The sequence below is a fragment of the Melospiza georgiana genome, chromosome 11 (assembly GCF_028018845.1).
Source record: "Melospiza georgiana isolate bMelGeo1 chromosome 11, bMelGeo1.pri, whole genome shotgun sequence".
NCBI lineage: Eukaryota > Metazoa > Chordata > Aves > Passeriformes > Passerellidae > Melospiza > Melospiza georgiana.
Genome location: NC_080440.1, coordinates 3882196 through 3904950, shown reverse-complemented (window position 1 = coordinate 3904950; position 22755 = coordinate 3882196).

Sequence of the window (22755 nt, the reverse complement as noted above, 5' to 3'; positions counted from 1 at the left end):
TCTTTGCATCTTTCCCAAAAAAATGAAGTCTCATCTTCTTTAATCCTTATCATATAAACACATTCAGTTTTTTTACCAATAACTACACACTAATCCTGTTTGGGTAATTTATCAATGTTTCCGGGCTTCAAAAACATAAAAAGGTATCATCTCATTTTTCACTATTAGCATCATATTTAAAAGACATTTTATATTTGATTTTAAAAGCCAGTTGACCTGCTTACTTAAAAGATGCTTGAGATTTTTTCCTTTTACTTTCTTTGCCATAAACTAAAGTAATAGTATCCATAAGCTAGAGTTGGGTTATTTATATAAAATAAATATTAAAAAAAAAAAAAGGACAGACAGTGCTTTACCTTAAAACACGTGCTGCAGGACTGAGCCTGTGTTCCAGCAACTTTCTTCAGCTAAAACAGAGTCAAAACCTCCCCATGAACACAGAACAACCAAACTTGAGAAATAGCTTAAGTTTATTAAACTGGAAGGTAACTGTTGACACATACTTGCTTTCAAGGGGTCCTTGGCAAGAAAGTGGCAGCAGTTACAACAAATTAACAGCGTACAATAAAAGCGCCATAAACATGCAGCATACATAATAAATCCAATCAAGTCTACAAGTCGCAGAGATAAAAATGACAAATAGCCACTGTCTGGGAAAATAAAAAAATATACATTTCTCAAACACTGCTGTTCATCATTACAACATGTTTTTTCCCCTAAATCTAAAATACAAATTAAGTGATTTTAATATGAACAGCATTGTACATAATATATTTACTTTCCAGCTTCTCCTTCCCCCTCCCTTCTTTTCCAGCTTGCGAAACCAGGGAAACTCCTTCAGCAAAGCTTTCTTTGGGTTGATTTGCTTTTTAAAGATCTGTGCTGCGTTCCCAGTGTTTATACAGATGTGAGCTGAGTGATGCTCAGCAAAACACAACGAGCATCCCTGAACTGACAGAACACAAATACCACCACACTGACAGCGGCTGTTGCTCCATAATTTACTGGCTGGCTGCATTAATTTCCTGCATCTAATCTGTTTCTAATTCTAGCTGCTGAGTTTGGGATCTGAAATTTGTAGCCAATACGAGGCATTTCAAAGTTGGAGCAGCGTGCACCAAATTTCAGCTCTGAAGAAGAGGCCATCCCAAAAGGGAGCAAACGGAGGTGAATCGGGGTCTGTTCAACATCTGGATATCTTTAGTGCCAGATTTAAGAGCCCTTCTTGCTAGCAAGTAGCAACTTGGCAAGGTGCAGCTTGGAAGCCTCTGCCTGCTCTACCTGCATCAATATTCCAAAAGGAGCTGCCACAGTGGGAGGACTCTCATAGGAGAGGGAAGATTAACAAGCTCTCATGCAAGAATAATTAAAAAACTAAATATATAAAGTGCTTCAACTGCACAAACTCCTCCTTGTTAATCAAAGGGGGGAAACAAAAGACTTCCTTAAATATCACGTATATGGTAAGTGCAATAACAGAAGTAAATTATAACAATTACAAGTCATTAAAGAGAGTAATTAAAAATAACTGTTTAGATAACAATGACTTTCTTGAAATCCTCATAACAGAGGCTCAACTTTTTAATCACTTTTCTGCAATAACTCGCACAACTTCAGAATAATTGCAGATTTTTAATTTTTATATACTGAAAGAGCATAAAAGTGAAACCCATAAATTATATGCTAACTCCAGCTGTTAAATGTTGGCATTTTGTCTTAAAAAAAAAAAAAAGTTCAAAATCTGTTTCCTTAAACCAAGGAAATGTGGAAAAAGGCCATCCTGCCAGTGGAAACATTCAACAGCAGAAAGCTCATGCTGCGGTTTCTTGCCGAGGCAGCAAACTTCTCTAAAAGGGAAGTTACTGCCAACTCAAATACTGTTTGCTTTCACACCCAAGAACAAACTGTGTGCATGGTGAAGGCTTCCTGAGGGCTCAATGCAGCTGGAGCATGCTGAATAAAGGTAACTAATGTCAAAGCTACTGTAAACTTGTTCTCATTTTTCTATCAGCAAGTCCTCATCAATGAAAACAAGGCTATTATTCCCCCATCCTTCCTTTAAACAAAAAAAAAAAAAAAAAAAAAAACAAAAAAAATACCAAAAACAAAACTAAAACCAAGAGAGAAATTAACTTTTATTTTTATTTACCCTCATTTTATTCCTCTATGGTTTAGGGCATTTTCTTGCCGCTGTTTCCAAGCGCAAAAACTTGTTTGCAAAACTTTCCCCTGCCCTTTCGGAGGACAGGTCAAGCTCAACTTCATGAGCACAATAAAGATGAATTTCCAGGGCTGAACACAATACGCAACAAGGCTCCTCTCCCTGAGCAGGAAATGCAGAGGGAGGGTTTCAGTGCAACTCGACAAATTAGAGCCAGAAAGCCGTGCCAAAGCAAACATCATTACTGGGAGGGCCCTGCTGGAGCACAGATGACAGTTGGACGGGTGTCCTGTCCTGGCCGGCCGCAGTCACGCTACCGTTACGCAAGGCGTACGCAGCTCCTCACCCAGGCTGGAGCTGGGCAGCGACTGCTGCCTGGGGCAGGCCCAGCTCTGCCCCCGCAGAGAAGGGCTATCCTTCTCAAAAACATGCCTGGGAGAGATTTTTCCCTCCTCGAGAGCACGCCTGGAAGTCGAAAGCCCAAACGACTGCATTTAAAGAAAAGGGATTTTTCCCCTTGCTCATCAAAGGAACCTGAGAAAGTGCGGCTATTGTGACAGCGTGAGATAATAGCAGTTTCATCGACGGTTCCACTTTGAAATCAATAGTTATATTATTTTGAAATACAATGAAGGAAGGAATTAAGATTCTTGTAACATCTAAGAGAAAACTAAACATTATCAAGTCCTGCCTTCCCTCTTCTAGCCAGCTGGCATACCCAGAATCAAACACAGTTAATCATTTAAAGGAAGAATCCTTTTCAAAGTAGAAAATCACACCGTTTATTCCAGAACTCCTACTCAATACTATTTTTTTCTGTGTACTAGTGCCTAACACAACACACTGAAATGGCATAAGGCATAAATGCATCTTTATGAAAGAAACCATGAGATTGAGTGAGCAGCTGAGTCTACTCAGGAGTCAACTCTCTTCCTTCAGCTGAGCTCAAGACGGGGCTGAGGTGGAGTTACCACCACCCTGACCTTACCCACCTCAATGCACCCACACAGCTGTGCGAAGCTCCCAGTCACCTGTCTTCTGATCATTTCGCCACAAAAAAAAGGGTAAGAAACCAAAGTTATGACACACAACATTAAGCATTAACCCCACCCTGCACACAGACTGAAAAAGCTAATCTTTCCTCTCAAAGATGGAAAGATAAAAATTGGTCAGCCCTCCTCTGATGGCAGAGCTGCAAAATAAAGCTGCTTCTCGCCAGGCCCCTGCGATGATTGATGCTGCAGCCTCTCCCTCCTCCATCACTCCCTACCTTGTCTGGTCACTGGTGGAAAACCAGGCAGCCACAGACAGATCTTGCACCTTCTCAGGCCGCAATCCTCCCGTGCCAGGCTGCTGCCAATGTCCTTGCAGCCGCCGGAAAACAGGCCACAAGGTTCAAGTTAACTGCAGAGTGTTACTACACTGAACATCTGGTCATGAATGAACGGATTGCCCACTAACTCTCAGCGTTGGGCAGCTGATGAAAAATTCAACATTTTCCTTGTTGGCACAGTTGTTTTGGAGAATTCTCTAGAGCTTCCTGAATTATATTAAGAAAATTTCACTGCAGCAATCTATATCTGTGAGAACAGCTGGTGTTGAAAGGGATCTGCTGCACTCGGTGTGCTGGGGGACCTCCTGTTGGATCATGCTACTCTTACAACATTTGTCCTTGAAAACTTAGCTCTGCCGCGAGGTCCTACAGACAGGACTGTTAAACTTAAAAACAAGCCAAAAAAAATAATGTTAAATTAGGAAAGGGCATCTGGGTGAGAGAAACAAGCTCTCCAGGTCAGCCAAAGACACTCAGCATCTCCACTTGCTCACGAGGCTTGGCTAAGCCAGGACAGGCTCTATTCTCTAAAACACAATGTTATTATTTCTCACCACTTTCTTCCCTCTCCCAGCATTGTTTTAGCTCAGTAACAGAAATCTCCATTCTGATAAACTCTGGGTCAAACAGCTGAAATGCCTCAATAAATTCTGTAACACAGATTTCCCTCCTGCGAAGTCCCTCGCTGAACTGCCACACGCCAGTTGCACAGACAAAAACCAGCTCCACACCATGCACTGAACTTGTCTAAAACTCAGACTTGAGAAATCAACCAAAAAATCAAAGGGGGGGAAATAAATTCAAGCTTGAGCTTAAAAAAAAAAAATAGTGTGTTTATTTCAGGACAACAAAATTTGAATTTTAAATCTTATAATATTTTTAAAAAATTAACTTCTTGGTTGTGTGATAGTATAATAATAAAACATGTATATTTTTTTTCTTAAGGAAGTGGTAAACTTAAGTCATGCTAAATTTAGGCTATTATCTATGCAGCATAAATTTCACTTCTGTGTATAAATGCTAACTTGCATATTTCTCCATGGTAACTAAACTATGATTAAAACAACAGTGAAACCAGCCTTTAAAGCCACCTGTTTAACTAGGAACAACCTAATTTACAAAAATACTTAAACTTAGAAATTTCATGGGAATCTAGATCACGTTTTTCCCAGTAGAAAGCTCACTTTTCCATGATCACATAATTGTAATATACTTGGCTTTGGTTGGTAATAATTTTTTTCTCTTTTTTTTTTAAACTAGTGTAATTTTTTCCTTCATTGTTCAGCCTAACACAAGTGGTATTTAAGATTATAAAGAATAAGTCTCTAATAACCCTTTCTGCAAAGGAAGTTATTTTGCTCCTTTGAAGGGATTAATTTACCTAGAAAGTATCTTCATGTTTTACAAAAGGAACAAATGAAAGAAATGAGAAAATCCTAAACTGAAATTCCCATTAGATATGGTAAGACACCTTCAAAACTCATTTTTCTGTTGCGATATCCTTGTAATTTACTAATGAAGAAATGGACTGGTTTTATGGGTCAAATTAAAGAAATAATTATAATACAACCCAGAATAGTAAAAGTGTAGGTACAAGCAATATTTTCTTATTTAATTATAAAGCATAAAAATAGATTTGAATATGAATCATTTTTAACCATAGAATTAAATTTAGTATTTAAATACTGAAAACCCCTTGAAGTAGAAATATCATCATAATGGGTTTAGTTTGGTGTGAAATACATGACTCATATATTCATGACACATATCTAAAAATGCCTCATATTAAAACTTTATTATAATAAAAAATTGATCACCATTTTTGTCTACTGGTTTTCACATGATGTAATACCTAAGGCCAAATCTCTAGCTTTTAAGTAATGATGAGTGAAGTAGTTTCACAGCAGCACCTCATAAAATGTTCAAAGTCCACTGCATTTACACTTGCCCATCCAATGTCATATACAAATGTATGACGGATGCTAATTAGCTAACAATGGTTTTAACATAATACCTACAAAAATCGACATTAAAACCTTTCCCTGCTATTAACAGCCCTGAAAGGATGAGAGAATACAGCTCCCAAGTCAGAACCAACACAGTGAGAGGAGAAGACCCACAGTGCCCAATCAGACATGAAATAAAGCTCCAGATCTGCAGAAATTTATGAGCAGGCTGGACTTTACACCTGGAGATCATGTCATGGAGCTCAACTGGACAAATACTGCAAAAATTAAAGCAAGCACAGAGATGCAAACAAATTGTAGAAATGTGAGCCCAAGAGCCACATGTCATTTGGACTGACAGTGATCCTCACACCAGCTCGAGCATTTTCTAAGGTTTAGTGTTCTCTCACCAGTTTTACACCTGTTAATTTACCTACAGACTTTAAAAAAAAAAAAAAAAAACAACAAAATAATTTTGTTCTAAAAGATCTATACTCTTTTTTTTAAGAGAAAAAGTATTTCAGAACTCAGTGTAAAGTTCACCAGATTCTCATTTGTTTCAGAGGCTGTCCAAGACCACAAGAACTGAAGCCCATCCAACCAAGAAAGGCAAAATCATTTCGTTCTTACCCCAAGGTTTTTTTGTTTTCTAGATCTGTCAAAATTTTGTGAAGTGAACAGTTTTGTTGCCTTTATGTAACCAGGGTCTCCTCTTCATTTTGTTGCTGAGGTCTCTCCATAAATTAACCAAAAACCACTTAAAACTAAGTAAAACCACAAGTACGAAGCAAGTGATCTGGAGTTTAAAGGCAGGAATCACAAATAACACAATGTTAAAAATTGATCAAATTTGCAATTCTGTATGCAAATCAGTACACTTTTCACAGCCAGATCGCTGAATATCAACAGTCACCAGTCGTTCAGAATAGAAATAATTTACAGAGAGCAAGAGAAACATCTCCAAGTTGGGGTACACAAGTGGAGATGGGACAGAAGGACCAGGGCAGGTGGGGAACATCCTCCAACCCCTCCTATCAGTGGCAAGCTACAGAAGCAACCAGAGACATCTATAAAGTTCTCAGTGCTTCCCTAAGCACAAGCAATATTTGGGGAAGGTGGGTCAAGTGATGGATGAAAAGGGCTGGTTACAGATAACTGTGCTGGTTCTATTCATCTCGAGCCCATTGGGGCCCTACACTAACACTGGACATTTTAGTGCTCTAATCTCTTGTTACAGTTCTCTTCCACACTCAAAAATCAATCACTTGGAAAGCTGATGTGGCTCTGTTATACTAATTAAACTTTGTTTTGCACCAGAGTCCTGCATTTGCAGTGTGTGTACAGTATGTAAATTATACAAATTACAAGAAAAGTTGATTAGTGTAATTCAAATCTCAGCGCAGTTACTAAAATTAACAGTGAATACAAATTATACAGAATCACTTCAGTGCTGCTGAGAAGCTCCTTGCACAAAGCATGTTACCAAATTCACACAAGTGGACACCAAAACAAGGAAAAACAAGCTTGAGAATATTACAGACAGCCGTTCCCAGGGAAATTTTGCCCAAAAAACTAACTCTCGCCCAACCTTATTAATTCCTCATGGCTATTATTTAGGGTTAAACATTTCTGTGGTGTCTGCCTTGCTCTGTTTGCAGCTGTGACAGCCCCACTTGCAGCATTTTCTTACCATCTCACATTAGGTGAAATAAGAAAGGTAAATGTTCTGTAAGTGTGGCAGCAGCCATTTTTATTTTATTAACAAGACTCATGAAGTTGTTGAGATTTGAGGTTTGTCCTGCAGGTCTGGGTGTCTCACCTGGACACATCAGAGACAACACAAGGCCCTATACAAAGGGGAGCATTTCTGTCCCATTGGGAAAGTCCTGCTGAAGAGACCAAGATGTCCAGCTCCCTTTGTCCTGCCCAGTGACCTCTTCCTACGTTGCTCATCCTTTGACCCCCTTCCCCTTTGAATCCCTGGCCTGAGGAGCCTCCAGCTGACTGTGCTTCTGCAACAGCCAGGACACCCATGGGAACACAAAAAGCCACCAAAGACCTTACACAACACTGCCTTGACCTCCACGTCTTTAAATCAGTCACTGACTGCCCGTGAACCTGAGCACAACCAAAGTCAAGGAGGCAGAAGTCACACAGGTAATGAAGAAATATTAGCTGTAGTCTCTTAGACTTCGCACTAACCAGTCTGCGTGCCATTGCTCAACAGTGCAAAACAATCCAGAACTGGTATTTCAACTTGATTTCTATCAGTAAAATGCCAAGCATGAAGTTTTGACAATGGATCTGTGATGTTTGTAGCAATAAGATTTATTTCTATAGGAGAGAACGGCATAAAGGGATCAAAAGAGGACAGAGGTAAGAAAAAAAAAAAGCAGAAAGGCATTTCATTTGAAAGGCAACAACATTCTAATTGTGTTGGGAGCAGGGAAAAATAACCCAAACACAAAGGACAGCAGAAAACAAAAATTCATTTGAAAAATGCTTCTATAAAGTCATTAGATTGAATGTGTCCAAACCGGACTTTTGGTTATCCCAGATTCTGAGACAATAGTATTTTTCCTAGCCTGCTAGCAATGATAAAGGTCTGGATTAAACAGGAAGACAGGAAATTCAAAGTTAGCTTAAACTCTATTCATAAAATGGGATGGGCTTACCAGTTCAGATAAAATAATGATTAAAAAAGTATTAAGAAAAATCTTAAGTCGAAATCTGATGAGAGCCATTAAAAGGCTGCAGTATACTTTATTCTATTTTAATATTCTTTTCAAACTTCCTGTGCTTCAGTGAAAAGCAGTAAGCTGCAAAACCAGGAAAGTGCCTAACCTAGAGCAGCAGCGGACTCTTCAAATAAAACCAGTTTCATGACATTTCAGCAGAATTCCCAGACCACAAGGCACGTATATAAGAATTTCAGATGCTTATCAGGAGCTGTTTCTCTGAACATTTCTCTTGCTCCCTCCCCACCACCTATCAGCCACCTGCCACATCAAGCAAGACACAAGACATGTCTAAGCAAGACACAGAGACAATGTGAAGTGTAAAGACCCCTAAAATAAATAAGGGCAAAAGAGGTATTGAAGCTATCATTCCATCTCCCCGACTGAACATTGTGACTTTTGCAAGTTTAGATCACAGTAACAGCTGAGAGCAACAAAAGACAAGGAGGGATGTAAATGGGGCTCTGAGTAACCTTGTCTAGTGGAATGTTTCACTGCCCATAGCAGAGTTTGGGAAGTGGATGATCTTTAAGGTCCCTTCCAACCCAAACCATTCCATGGTTCTATGCTGTCTTCAGAATTCACACTTCGCTACTGATCACTTCACAGCTATCGATGTCAATAGCTATCAATAATTACCAGTGTTACATCCAACAGAAAAATAGATGCACATTACAATTCCAGATTAAGCTAAACCAAAACCAGTCCTGCCTCAAAACACATCAGCAGCTGGCACAGACAACTGACCATGGGCAGCACATGGCCCAACACAACGGTGTGAGCAGTTGGAAAATGCTCTGGCAAGCACGAGAAGGATGTGGTGGTGGGAGGTCTGCACTGAGAGGTGGTGGGGGAAAGCAGCCAGAGCCACACAACAAGACATGACCATGAAAGAAGCCAAGAGACGGCGCTGCGTGAGGACCGGGAAAAGCATTGTACCAGCGTTCCCATGGGAGAGGGGCTGGCCACAGCTCCTCGGCAAGCACAGCCAAGCTGCTCAGTGCAAAAGTTCAGAGCTACACAACAAATTATTTCCTCCTTAATTGCCCTTTCTTAGGCTTTGCCCCTCACTTCCCCACAGCCAGCACATGATGCTAGGGCCACGCTCTGTGCATTCTGCTCTGCCTCTGCAGCCTCCACCTGTTCTGGAAGGATGGGTGAGGACCAGCCTCTGTGGGGGGATACAGGCAACCCACTCCCCAGCTTGGCTCTGATGGAGTTATGCTGATTTACACTGATATTCTGCCTGCATCAAAACAATTAATATTCCAGCACACTTGTTATTGCTGTTGTCAATCACCTCAGTAAACCCTCTTCTTTCTAAGACCTGAGATCCATTGAACTTAACATGATCTTGAACTATTTTCATAGAATTCGAGCTTTTCAAGTTATCCACTCCATTTCAGCATAATTATTTCCTTTAAACATCCACTTTAATAGCACGAGCAATTTTGAACTTTTTATGCTGTTTAAATTCAAACATAAATTTGTACACAACAATAAAACACGCCGCTAATTTGTCATGCTCCTCTGAGCAACTGTGTCGCTCACACCAAGAACCACTGACTGTGGTGTTTGGAGCTTTCGTTCCTATTTCACATCACTCAATTGAGCCTTCTGTAGAAAAGCTTTTAACAACCACATCTGGTCTTTAATAAATCACTGCACTTTGTCTTCCTGCCAAAACTCCTCCTTTATCTAACTTACATCTTCATGATGAGATAGGAAATCACACATTATGGTGGTGACAAACAATTGTAATTATGTCATTAGTAGCCATTTAGTCTACAAAGGTTCTCAAAAAGGAAATATAATGCACAATAAGAAATATAGGATAATACATTGATCACAGTTCTAATCCGCTTTTTACTTCCCAAGTGTAAAAAGCTGGCATAATTCATGGGCACAGCAGGCAGTAATAGTATACCACTTTATGAACTATGCAGCTATTTTATTCCCCTATCTACTTAAAAATAAAAAAGCTTTTAATAGCTTGATTTAGACATAAAAGTTATTTATGATGCTTCACTGATTATAATATTTATTTATTTAACTTTCCATGAAAGTGATTCTTTCTGAAATGTAAGCACATATTATGGTATCAAAGATATCAGAGAAGATCCATTACACTAGCAAAGAAAAAGTGAGAAAGAAATTTTGATATTGGAAAGAATTCAGAAAGCTCATCTCTGTACCCTGTATGGCTTGGAAACCAGCACCCACAAATAGAAACAGCTCTTCTACCATTTAGGAATTTTCTAAAAGCAATTAAAATATAAACAAGGGAAGTTTAAGAGTTCACTCAGAACAAAGGTGTCATTTAAACCAGCTCATATGCTGGAATATTCACACATAAAGAGCAACTGGAGTCTGGCTGCACTGACAGGCTCCAATGGTGCCTTTACCATTTCAGTTCAAATCCAGAGTGCTTTGGGACAAAGTGCATCAGGCTTCACTCAGTGCATTGTAATTCACATAACAGAGCAGGCTGAGCAAACATCAGCTGGATTCCTCTCCAATGAAACTACACCAGCTCCAGGAGCACCCCTTTGAACCCATGCTCAGCACCAAACTCTCAAACCACAGGACTGGATCAAATCTGGGACAGTGTACAACCTCTGGAAAGCTCCCAGGTCCATGGCACCAGCTGCTTCTCTCCACAGAGCCACTGCTGAACAATGCAGACATAGCTCCAGAAAGCTGCAAACCACCCTAAACATGTTTCTATTGCCAATTGTTTCATATTTTTATAACAATACAATAATGAACTTCGTTTAGGTTTCCAAAATAATCCTCATTTTGAAGACATGCTTTAGAATTATTACCCTCTCCATCACTAAGTGAGTTTGTCCCCCACAGAACCTGACACAAGTGTGGGTATTTTGTAGAAAGACCTGGACTCTTAACACCTTGACATATTTTGGCCACCATCTGTCTGCATCTCTCTGGTGTAAAATAAACAAAAAGCTCCTTAAAGCACCCATAACACACAAAACCATCACTTCAGGAAGCATTACTGTATTACCCAAAAGAGTGGTTCAATTTCCTTTCCACATTTGTGAAAACCAACTGCACAAAGGACCCCATAGAACTTCAGGGAACCAACACACAGCCCCATCATACCAGCTCTTCTACACCACTCTGAGCTACAGTGCCCCAAATTACTGCAGGTGCTGTTCTGGAAAGTTTATCTCTCAATCTCTGAACCTTCTTCTGCCTGGTGTATTCCCCACCCCCTCATCCCGCCAAAGGAAAACCATCTCTCAAGATATCCAAACACCCACTCCTGCTTTCATGCTTGGTTTGTTACAGTCTCCACTGCTTCCTGTTAACTGTGACTACAAACCTTCCCCTACATTCAGGTGAGCATCATTCTATATCAGCCAAGGTACCTGCAAGCAAGGCAAAATCCACACTAGAAGGACCAAGTAGGTCAAATCTGGTTGGTAGCACAATCTGGAGGAAGTAAAATCTCCACCAAAAGCACCCCTCATACAGTGAGGCATTAGGCAGCAGAGATGCTATGAATTATTGCAGATGCATACCACTTTGAAATGCCTGTTTCTGTACAGGATGGGAGAGCTACAGCCAGGCCTGAAAACACTCAGATCAAAAATCCACCCAAGTTAAATTCCTGTACTTCCAAAAAACCCTGAGTCAGTGTTTTAGGCGATGCATCATCCATCTTTTTTTGTTCACACCAAGAGCTGTGCTGTGCAAACACATCGAGTACTGCAATTTTGCAGAGTCCCACGGAGAAAAATGATGCCTCGACCCAAAGGAAGAGGAGTATGTGACATTGCATGGTGCTTACCTAGACAAAAATAATTACTCTTATTGGGAGAGAAACTTCAAATCATGCAAGTTGTATATTTCAAGTTGTATGTTTCTAGTCAAGGGCCCACAGAACTGAGCAGCACTGGCCAAGCACTGTGGGGAAACTTTGGACAAGAGCTGTTATGAGGAGCTTTTGTGTGAACTTCTTTGTGTAACAATGGAGACAAGCCTTCGAGTGAAAATTATACACTAACTCCTGGGAAACTCTTCCACACCAAAACCACAGGATAAGCCCTTGCCCTTGGGCTTGCTACCTCACAGCAGCATGGAACTTGGAGCCAGTCAAGTGGGTCACAAGGCTAAAAAAGCATTTCTACCTTCCCCAGCCAAGAAAACCACTTCCCGGTGGTACCTTTCATCTCAGCCTCGCTGCAGCACTCCCCACCCTCCTCCTGCAAACAAACAACATTAACCCTTGCCTCCTAGAGATCCCACTGTCCCAGGGCTCAGCAGTAAGGAATCCGAAGGCTTAGATGAAAGGATCGAGGCAAGATGGGAGAAAAGTGAAAGAGAAATTCACTAGTTTGACATCAGCAGAGCTCATCGCTGTCTACCTGGGAGCAGCACTTAGCTGCAGGGGAGCATCTTACACTTCTGCAACTCGCATTACCAATGGGGAGATCATGAAGGTAGGACACATCTTCCATAGGTCTGCAAGAATAGAGAAAGGCACACAGGAATTACACTTTGAAAGTCTTTCACCTAAATCTTGAAGGCAAAAAAAAAAAAAAGGGGGGAATGCTTCAATGCCATTTTGTCCTCCATTTGCTTCCTAAAGTCCTTCCTTTTTCGCAAACCTAATTAAAATTAGGGGAGTACAAGGGCAGGTGAGAATTAACCAGACTGCCTGTTCTGCTCTGAACCACCTACAAACACCTTGTCTGGGAAAATATGAACTGAGCAATCAGTCACTACTGGACAAAACAGGAAGATTTCAAGACAACCAGCTTCAGGTTACTAGAAAAGTGGTTAGAATCGTGCCTCCACAGGTACACGGAGGCTGGATTTTTATCCTTGACAAGGTTGCAGGGACCTTTTGCTTACATTTAGGCAGTTTCAAAAAGTGAAGAGACAGACTTTCATTTGACCTGGCGTGACAGCCGGGCTGATCTGGAGTGCAAAGCTGTAGATGATTTCCAAAAATGTCACAGCCGTTGATTAAAACGCGCCGCAGCCAAGGAAACCCTCATGAAAATTACCCAGAGCCTTCAAAAAAAGAAGTAATATCTACATTTCCCAGTACTAATAGTTTAACACAAGCCCTTTGAGGGTTCTTTCCTTGGTTGTACCTTAGATACACACCAGACCTAGAGGGGCTGTACTGGAGCGAGGAGCACGGTCAGCTCCATGGTGTTGCTAGGATTGAACTTCAAGCTTCAAATATTTCATTTTATCTTGCACACTCTTATAAGAAGAGAGCTACACTGACCCACTCTGCTCCTCCAAGGCCCTGAAGTTTCTCAAACAGAACTAAACAAAAAAAGTGGAGATTTTCATGGACCTACAGGAACTCTGGGTATCTTGCAAGAGAAACCTCGACTGAGGGAAACTCCAGAAGGGCCCGTCCAAGCTCCAGACTCGAACCTCTAGGAACCATCTCTTGTTTTCTGCAGAAGCAGCCAGGAGAAACACTGACACCCGTAACACTTGCCAAGCTTCACTGAAGAATTCAAATGAAGGTCTCGTTCTCACAGAAAAATCTGTTCTCTGTTTAGCTAGTCCCACCTCGCAACTGAAACTGCCAGTGAACCAGACTGACGGGTCAGATACACTGCATTATGCCCAGGACAGTACCCTCCATGCTTCTTTGAATATCTTATCACCGCTGGTTTCCAATTTACTTGCTGATATAGGTGACTGCTCTGACGTTTTTCAACCTTGCATGTACTGCTTTACCTTCAAAAGGGAACCGAAACCCAAGGACTTTCAAGGCAGCACTTATTTCTTACTTGTTTTGCAACACACCTTTTTCAAGGCTCCTGGACCATCCAACTTTCCACCCCCTGCCTTGAGAACCTCTTTCTGACACATGAGTCAAGTCTCCAGGTAGAAAAGATTTCTCTCACCAAGCCTTGTTTTGCAGTTCTGCATAGACACAGTTTTCTGCTTATCAGGAGAAGAGTTTGCGTTGAAAGGAAACCTTTTTGCAGGAAGGAATCTGCAATTGTAATTGTATAACTGTAATCAAGAAATAAAGACAAGACTATCTCAAGGTTTGCCTGTCTAATCCAATATAATAAATCAAGGACATTCGCTCCTCCAATTAATGCATTTAACAAAAGCCTAAATGAACTAGCAGTTAAGTGACCACGGGGATGGTCTATACTAAGCAGATAAATCACCCACTATAATGCACATACATACCTACTTTAAAACCCTCTCTAGCAAATCTTTTGTCTTGAAAGCTGGTGACAGATTCTCACCCTGACAGCAACACTAAAATGCAACCAGGTTTTTTCAGGGAAATTCAGTACAGCAAAGACTAATGCTGTCCCCAGAGAGGTCATGGTGATGTTTAACCAGAGGTGGTCACCACTGCAGCTCACAAATACTTGGGGCAGGCAGGTGCCACGCAGATCCAAAGATATATAGGATTGGAAAATCTCATATGATAGAAAGGCAGAAGAAAACACAAGGACCCATCTGCATCAGCCTGTTTTATCCACACAATAAACAACATTCCATCACTGGAGGACCATCCAACTGGTGACACCCAATGAAAATGGGAAGGAAAAGGGAGCCCAAGAAAGCAGCAGACCTGCTGAGAGCTCAGGATTTTCTTTGTGCATTTGTGGGAAGGGGGCACATCACTGCCTTCACTGGGATTTGTAGCAGATTGCTTGCAGGGCTGGCTGTGCCACAGGTGGAAATCTCATTCTCCTCAAGGAGTGGTGCCTATCCCATGGGATGCAGCCATGGAGGACAGAGCAAACACCACCAAATCACTCATATGAGCCACCACTGACCTATCCAGCTGCAGCAACTACCCCACAACAGAGATCCTCATCCCTGGTGAGGACTCAGCAATCCATGTCCCCACCAAATTTATCAACACTTTAAACTCAGTATAATAGTCATTGACCCAGCAAAATAACAGCATTCTGAAGTTATGCCACGTGCTACTTAATGCTTTCTGAAGATCAGCATTAGGGCCACCAACTCTGAGAGAGAATTGGGCAGGTTTCTCAAAATAAAAAGCCATTAAGAACCAAAAGGAAGCATAATTGTTGACTTTTAATATCCAGGCAAAATCCACAGTAAATAACAATAATTTGCTTGAAATATTGTTCCATACAGCGTGTTCACAGAAATCCAGCATACAATTTTCAGGAAACTGCAGGCAAATTAATTGTATACTTTCACCTTCTGTGCTCTACTCACACAAGAAAAGAATAACATTTTGCCACACATTGAGTAACCCATACATGCTTGAAAGGAATTGTCCTAATCAATAACATTCATTTAATTTGAGATTAGATTAAATATAGACAAGGGGATCAAAGAAGCTTGTAACACCTGGAGTATTTATCCCAATTTCGAACCCACTTGTGCCAGCAGATTGTCAACAAGGCAGAGAAGTGGGGGGGGGGAAACAAACCAGTTACCACATTCACAGCCATGCCAACAAAACGTTAAGGTATCTCTGCATAAGAAGTTCAGAAACTGAAAAACATTTATCTCTCCCCAACCCATCATTACAGAGGTTACTGCAAAATTTAATACATGTAGATAAGACCACGAGAGGATTTTTTTCCCCTCATTTTACTCCTAAAAATGAAATAATAGCAGATCATCTTACTTGCCAAGGTTTTTAAAAGCAGGTACATTCTGTGAGCCAAATTTCACAGCATTAACCATACAGCACCTTTATTTGTGTTGCCATACACAGCATCAGTCCACAACATTTGGTATAGAAAAAATTTTTTCCCTTTCCTGACCACAACTTTGATACAGTGACTCATTTCTGCTGTCAGATCATAAACACTGGGGAAACAGCTCCAGAAATAAATATAATAAAGGAAAATCTCCATGTGAGCATTCCCCATTGGCTTATTGCACCATCACACTGGTTAATGGATTTTGGTTTTCCACAAGGAAAAGCCACTTGCAAGGATTACCTGTACCACTCCACCCTCTTTGTTAAATGCTGTCCCCACTGCCTATGTGCATTCCATCCCTCCTGTCACCCCATGATTTAAATTCTGTCCTCAGTTTAGTTCACACTCAAGCACTCAAAAACATTTGGTTTCTGCATTTCTGTTATGAAGAATGATTTACATGCTCTTCTTTTCCACATCCTTAGTATCCACACCTTCAGCAGAGAAGTGATATACAAAAGATGCACAATGACTGTATAAGGGGCAAGAAAAAGGAAAAACAGATCTTTTTCCACCTGAATTCCCTGGACCTTGTAGCTCCCCAGAGGAGAAGATGATGAGCTCTTCTCCAGTGGAACAGCACTGACTGAGACTGAATTGGTCTCTGTTGCCAGGCTCTGCCATGGGGTTTGTGCAGAACTCGCTTCATCCATCAAAACACCACTTCACTGGTACAGGGGCTTTATTCTGCCTGGGGAGCCACATAAGGGGTAGAAATCAAGTCTTCTTTGCCTTCTGTTAAATTTTCTTTGTGCAGATTTGAGCTGACACACACGGGATGGAGAAGCACTGGTGTGCATCCTCCCAGGACCAGTGATCCCTCCTTGCACTGCTGCCAGGAACACAGCAAGGAGCAACCCACCTGAGCCCTGGGACAACAACCAGGTAAAGGAAAAGCAGCCCAGAGAGGAGCACAGGGCACTGGTCAAACTCCAGAAATGCTGGAAACATGGATTTGATGGCTAAGCTAAACCAAAGCTCTCACTTACGACAGAACAGGTTTCAAAGAAAGACCATGCCCACGTACTTGGGTTACAATCTCCCCTTCATCCCTCCACAGAGACAGCCTAGCAAAGCTATCTGTTCTGCAGCTATTCTGAAGAATATCTTGTAGATGACTGTCTCTTCATCAGCTTCTCATGTTGAGCAACCAAAGGAGATACTGTGATTCTTATCACATTTCACATAAGACTTCACATAGTCTTAGAGAAGATAAACAGACAAGCTGCATGTTCTGTAACATTTGCTTTAGAGGTTTCAGTGGTGAAATGTTTGAAGCTGTTTCAAAACTAGACTGATGAATTGTCTGAACATTTTCCCAAAAAAATCAAGATGCTCAAAGATCATTGCTTTTACTGTAGATAAAAGGCCCTGTACTTCTGCCAAGGGGCTCTGTCCTGGCTACAGAACCTGGAATTTTGTCACCACAACCCTTCTCTTGAAGCCACCAAAGACTCCTTAAATGTTAAAACATACTTATCCCTTCATGGGGTGCATTATTCAGGATGCAGCCTCTCAGCTTTCCAACATCCAAAGTCCACAGTCAACTGCAAAGCTCCAAAAGGCAATTCCAGTCCAGCTGCAGGCTTGGCTGATGTGCAATACTTAGGAAACTGCTACAGAAAATAAGCATATTTGGAAAACATATGCAGCTCATGTTACCAGCCTCATTTATGTTACTAAACCACCCAAAGTCAAGACATACCAATATTGCAATGTGTCTCTGTCAGTGATTACACAGATCAGAAGGTCAGATGATTTCCCAACTTCACTGCTATCCAGTTTGTGCATACAAACAAGCTCAGCCGAAACCACTCTCCAACAAACAAAGTGAAACAAAGCATTTACAGGAGAAAAATAACACAGTGAAGTTGTTCACTTCATCACTGATCTGTGCTTAACACCGCTGTTCGCTGCAGGGTTATTTTCAGACACGTGACAAATAACAATCAAGGCTATTTTTCCTTGTATAGATTCTTCCACGAAAAACCATTGTCAGTTCTTCATCCAAAAACGCTGTATGTTCTGACATTAACACTAAAGAAAGGTTCTCAAAAACCTTTCATTAACTTGTAAACTAATTCTTCTGGGGAATCCAGAGCACTTGGTTCCCAGTGCATTCTATTTTTTAAGACCACCCTTCTCTCAGGTGTTCAGTACCCCGAAAAGAGCCCTGATGCCACCAGTGCCTGGCAGTGTTTCACTTTGAAGTTTTTTGTGCTTATTTTTCCATTCACAAACATTTAGTAATGCAGAAAGACAATGACTGAGTGTCATGGATCTCCAGGTGTCCTGATGCTCCTGGCACCTTCTGGGCGCCCACTCCTCAGGCAGCTGCTGCCTTCTCCCCCACAATTCAGGATTTCCCATAACTACTGAGTTCATTATTAAGACCACTGAAAGCAGCATCATCCCATGCTCCCTGTGCTGTGCCAGGCCAGGCAGAACTTGACTGAGCTGCGAGGGTACCTACCCCTAGAAAGGGACGATGCTGTCCCACACTGCTCCCCAGAACCAGCTACTGCCCTGTATTTCTATCTCTGCTCATATCTGAAACATTAATAAATACCATGTTTCATTTTTTTTCCACATTTGAAACTTCTATTATTGTTTAGGTTTTTGGAGAGGTTGGGGGAAAATTGGGCACTGTCCACAAGTGAAAGTAATACCTTGCAGTTTCATTATTTACTCATCTGACAACCGCATGGAGTCAGCGAGGCTTTGGCTAACACAACCCCTAAAAAAACCACACTTTACAGGCATTTTTTATTTTGTTTTTTGAATGCAGATGACATTTAGTTAAAACTCTTTAAATCAAAATGGTAGTGATCTATGTGTGTTTAATTTTCTCTCCTCGGCTCTGCAAATAAGAATATTCATGTCAGCACTGCTCTCGGAGGGTGATACAGGTACACTCCAGGCTTTCCAAATCCCTTCCTTCTTCCCCTTCTTTTCTTTTTTTCCCCTTGACCACAACAAAAAGTTTCTGGCCTGAAGGAGTGTACAGGGTTCCACATTAATAAATACACCAGCAGGAGTGCTTGCAAAGACTCTCCAAATCATACAAAGGCTGTGGAGGAGAAATACAACTCAGTGCACTCTTCCCACTCCCTGCTTCTAGGCAATTTAAAGTACTCTTTATTTATTTAAAGCACACCTATTTAAACAGAGAAAAAAAAAAAAAGTCAATTCTCATGACCTTTCCTCCATTTCCACTAATTTTCAACTCAGGTGAGCACCTGCAGATCATGGACATCAGCAGAAATTCTGCCTCATGAATGAGCAAAAAAAAAAAAAAAAGAAATTAAAATAAACACACAGGGTTTGATTGTGTATACATGAATCATCATGATTAAAACCAAGCTTGTTTAAAGAAAAATGTCCTCCACAAGCACTTATTTTGCCACACTGAACATATGTAATAAACTTCTTAGATTTGTTTGTCCCCATTAAGTGTGAAATTTAATATTTCCATACAGTAACAAGTGTATATAATTAAATATACAAGATACCCAGTACAGCCAACTTAAGCATTACAAACCACGCCAACTTGTGCACTTCCCTTCACTGTTACTGTTCCAACCACGGCATTTTTAGTGAAAATTTAATTTCCTTTCTCCCTCAGAAAAAGAAAAAAAAAAAAAAGAAAAAAAAAAAGAGGCATGTGTTAAAAACATTATTTTTAAACTCCTCAATTAGACTTTGAGTCTCCACTGTGGGTGGGTGAGCAGCACGAGGGATGCTGGGGTGAGGGGGTAACACCCAGCTCCTGCTGCAGCTCCCTTTGGCTCAGGGCAGGGAGCTCCCCTTGGCTCCCTCTGCAATCCCTGCAGCCCACCAGGGACACAACTGACCGGGTTTGTCATTGTGCAGGACCCCTTGAATTAACAGCATGCAAATGTTACGCCGGCTCTGAAGTCGGCTAATTTGAAAACAGCACTTCTCATTTCCCCAATTTTCTTCTTTCTCTCATTTGGTTGGGTTTGTTGGGTTTGTTTTTTTTTTTCCGAATTAAAATGTTCACTGGGAAAATATCTCAAACATATTTTCTTCTTTTTATAATAAAAGTCTTGCTCTTCAGAAACTATAGTTAAGTGTCTCTAAAGAGAGGCAAATTAAGTTTTTTAGGCTCTCATTAATATCATTTAATAAATTATGCAAGTACCATCTTAGGCAAAAGATTCATTGAGAACAATAAGTCTGATCCTAACACATAAGTCAAAAGAAAACTTTTTCTAGGAAGTTTAGCCGTTTCTGGGTCAGGTATTTTGCATGTCAAGCACCAAAGCTGACAAATTTCCGACTCTTTTACTAGGAAATAATCATGGAGAGAAGTTGCTTTCTAGATTAAACAACTGAAATAGCTGAATATTTTTAACCAAAATAACTAGAAAAAGAATAAGGTATTTTGCAGCAGACCAAGTTTGGAAAATACCAATCCAAGCCATGAATACTCAGCACAAACATGACCATGCAAATAAACCAGTTAGAACCAGCAGCAATCACTGCGGCCACGCTGAATGAAAAATAACCTCTTCCAGCTCCTCACCTTTGAAGGGCAAACAAAATTTCTGAAACCACTTCAGCCCTAAGATTTCTAAGGCGACAGCAGTTTCGCTCACCTTAAATCCAAATTTAAAGACATTTTGTGTTGTTACAGGCACCCTGAGGATGATTTTGCATGGTAGTGAGATGAAGGCATATGCACATATTCTCTTAAGCACAAATGGAACACGAAACATGGCAGAGTAAAGGTTAAGTAGCATTTGACTGATTTTTACCTCATGGGAACTATAATTTACACGCCGCATTCATCCAAGGTAAGAGGGTTCAAATGGCACAAATTAAAAGCCTGCAGTTTCCTACTTCTGTTTTTAACATATCATATTGATACACGGCCAGTTTTTAAAGTGATAAAAGGTTTCTATCAAAATATCAAACAGCAAGAAGATGCACTATTTTTACACTGTCAGCATCACTGTGTTTTACTGCATCCTTCCTCACTCCTTCCAGCCACTGTCGATGATTATAAAATAGTAACAGCCCTAGTGCCATCCAAAAGGACAAATTAATCTTCCAGACACCCAGCTCTTACAATCAAATCCTGGACAGAAATTTCCAGGAACAGAAACAATTAAATTAATGCAGGTTAAAAAAAAAAAAAAAAGTAACACAATAAAAAGCAACAAACAAAAAAAGCAGCACAGAGCACCAACAGCTACTCCAGAGAACTCTGTCTCTATCAAAGATCTTTCTGGAGGCAGGACTAGGATGCTCTTATAAACATTCCCCAGCATCTCTTAAGCATCCAGCAAGCATTTACTTGGAAAACCCCAGCAGCTTTTATATATCTTATTTTTTTACAAGTAGTCATCAATGGACTCGGGGCATCACAAAACCAGCTAGAGATACTATTGCCAAAAAAGCATGAATGATTTTTATCAGCGAGGCAGAGACGCTCAGCGGAGCTTTGGCAAAACGCCTGCTTCCCATGGCTACTACCCTCAGGACTCTGCAACCCCTCTCCAACATGCACATCAACGTGCCTGCAGTGCCTCTGGGATTCCAAACACTGTGCTACCACCAGTCCTGACTCCGGCCACCTTTCCTTGACAACCAGAGCGGGGACCTGCAAAAATTGGGAAATACAGCTTTTTCTGGGTCAGTAAGTCAGTGTTTTTCCCATGTCTGATTGGCTGGGGCAATTCCACTTCAGCGTTAGTGTTGACAGAAAATATGTGCTGAGAATTTTCAGAGTTCAGGATGTTCTTTAGTCATTTTGGTGATTTGATGTGGCACAGGAAATATTAGTGCATATTCTGTATTTTCAGTCACACTGACTTTACCATTCTTATTAAAAAAAAAAAAAAAAGACAACAGAGTCAGATCACTGAGACTGAAATTATGAGCAATCTGACAAAAGTCAGAGATGGGGGAGGAAGGTGATAAAGACTCAGCCAAATGTTAAACTACTAGTTCAGTTTGATATTTTAATTTCTATTCAGCTTTTATTACACCTGTCTCCAAATTAGGTGGTTGATGAAGAACAAGCCTTGCAGAGATGCTGCCTGTGATCGCCAGCCCCTCACCCCAGGCTGTGGGTCCTGACTAATCTCAGCACTATTGGTATTAGAAACTTTCGATATCTTGGCCGTGAATTTAATATAAAACTCGATAAAGATAAGCTACCTTTCACCAGCTAGGACAAATCAAGATTTCACTGCTCCTTTCAGCAGGCCTGTGAGTTTTGGACTTGATCAAAGTGTACTTGCAACTAATTACGTACTAAGATCACTGTATCAGCTGCACTGGGCAGTGTTCCCCTCCCCTACTAATCAACACATCTCTGGCATTCTCATCCCAATGCAGAATAAAGCTGCTCTTCCTCTGGCAAAAGCCCCAAAGTACAGCTGTTGCCACTAGTATATAATTTACACTCCTCTGAACCACCAGAAGGGAACGGAGCAAATCCCAGATGCAGGATCTCCCCCAGCTGATTTCTGCAATACAAATTACTGAGGACGAGCTTCACTTTTCTTTCTGTTGAGCTGGCAGGGTGCTCCACATCCTTAGGTGCCTGTTTTTGTTACAGCACGCAAGGCTCCAGATAAAGGAGTTCATCGGAGTCAACACCCGAAAATATCATGAAGTTTAGTGCACATCTTCTTTCATTTAATAGAATCACAGGGCAGTTTAGGCTGGAAGGTTTAAAGATCATCCAGTTCAACTCTCTGCCACAGGCAGAGACACCTTCCACTATCCCGGGCTGCTCCAAGCCCTGACCAACCCAACCTTGGACACTTCCAGGGATCCAGGGGCAGCCACAGCTCCTCTGGGCACCCTGTGCCAGGGCCTGCCCACC